General features: G+C 40.3%; 1 pseudogene; it reads right to left on the reverse strand.

Annotated features, from left to right (window-relative positions):
• Positions 1–58, reverse strand: LOC117078640 (annotated as a pseudogene).
• Positions 59–1,867: the final 1,809 nt, after the last annotated feature.

Here is a 1,867-nt window from a genome sequence, read left to right on the forward strand (position 1 = left end):
GGGGGCTTTCGGCAAAAACCAGAATGCCTGCTAGACAAATTGTGAAGTAGTAACACTACTATCCCCATTTTTACAGAAGAAACTACAGAAATTTGAGGTCAAGTGACTTGACCAGCTCTGGGATTTGAATCCAGGCAGTCTGGCTCAAGTCCACTGCACTAACATACTTGCAAGTGACAGAACTGTGGCACTGACCCATGTTTGCACACAGTAGAGCCCGCCCCGGCCCATTATTCATACATATTCTTTCTAAGGCTTCAGAATATGTCATGCCTGTGTTATCTGTGGTGCCTTTGGCCAAATCTGGTGTCAGTGAGTTTCTCACTGCTGCTGACAACGAAATATATATATTTGGAAACAAAAAGTATGTAGGGCTGGGCACGGTGGCTCATGCCTGTAATCCTAGCACCTTGGGAGGCCAAGGTGTGTGGACCACTTGAGGTCCGGAGTTTGAGACCAGCCTGGCCGACATGGTGAAACCCTGTCTCTACTAAAAATTAGCCGGGTGTGATGGCGGGCACCTGTAATCCCAGTTACTTGGGAGGCTGAGGCAGAAAAATCACTTAAACCCAGGAGGCGAAGGTTGAAGTGAGATGAGATCGTGCCACTGCACTCCAGCCTGGGTGATAGAGTGAGCCTCTGTCTCAATAAATAAATAAATACATAAAATTGTAGGGAGAACACTTTTTAAAAAGACATTATTTAATGTCATCGGAGCAACAAGAAAACACTGCATTCATAAGGCAAGATTAGGAAGCTATAAAAAGGAACATTTGCAAGACAACACCAACTAAAAAGATCTTATAGAGTCAACCAATAACCAAAGGACCTTCAAAGCACCCAGAGAAAAAGAACACCTACAAAAAAAAATTAGAGTGACAGTAGACTTTGCAACGGTAATAATGGAAACCAGATAAGAGTGTCATAATGTTCTCTTAGTGTCAGTGTTTAATATCCTTCTAAAAAAGGTAATTTAGAAGTAGGTACCTAGCAAACCCATCTTTTAAGAAGAATAAAGGGAAAAAAAAGGCATTTATAGATAAACACAGACTAAGAGTTTCCAATTAAGTGATCTACACTAAAGGATTTTCTAAAGTTCTGTATGTATTTCAAGAAGAAGAAAAATCAGGCTGGGCGCAGTGGCTCGTGGCTGTAATCCCAGCACTTTGGGAGGCCAAGGCAGGTGGATCATGAGGTCAGGAGACCGAGACCATCCTGGCTAACACGGTGAAACCCCATCTCTACTAAAAATACAAAAAAAAAAAAAAAAAAAAATTAGCCAGGCATGGTGCCGGGCGCCTGTAGTCCCAGCTACTCGGGAGGCTGAGGCAGGAGAATGGTGTGAACCCGGGAGGCGGAGCTTGCAGTGAGCCCAGATCGTGCCACTGCACTCCAGCCTAGGTGACAGAGTGAGACTCCATCTCAAAAAAAAAAAAAAAAAGAAGAAGAAGAAGAAAAAAAATCGTCCCAAAAAATGACATCTGAGGTAAAAGAAGAAAGGTGGCAAATAAAAGGTAATGAGTATTTAAGCAAACAATGTTTGCATAAAATGATATTGTTAGTGTCATCCTTAATAAGGGAGGAACAAAAATAGTAGACATAATAACATGTAAATTGGGAGACACTAAAGATTATAAAGTCTGTGAATTGTTGGGTGGGGAGTATGTTTAACTTTGGACTTTAGGTTAATATGTACGGTAAGCTTTTCAAGGCCAATCGCTAAAAAAAAATCTTTGGAGAAACAAGAAAAAATAGAAAAGGCACAATAATATGAACGACATAAAAGATATAGTAAAAATTTAAAAATAAGAGAATATAATTAATTTGAAAACTTACATGAAGTGGACCAATTCCTAGAAAACTGATT

This window comes from Trachypithecus francoisi, unplaced genomic scaffold, assembly GCF_009764315.1.
Source record: "Trachypithecus francoisi isolate TF-2019V2 unplaced genomic scaffold, Tfra_2.0 Lachesis_group6, whole genome shotgun sequence".
Taxonomy (NCBI): Eukaryota; Metazoa; Chordata; class Mammalia; order Primates; family Cercopithecidae; genus Trachypithecus; species Trachypithecus francoisi.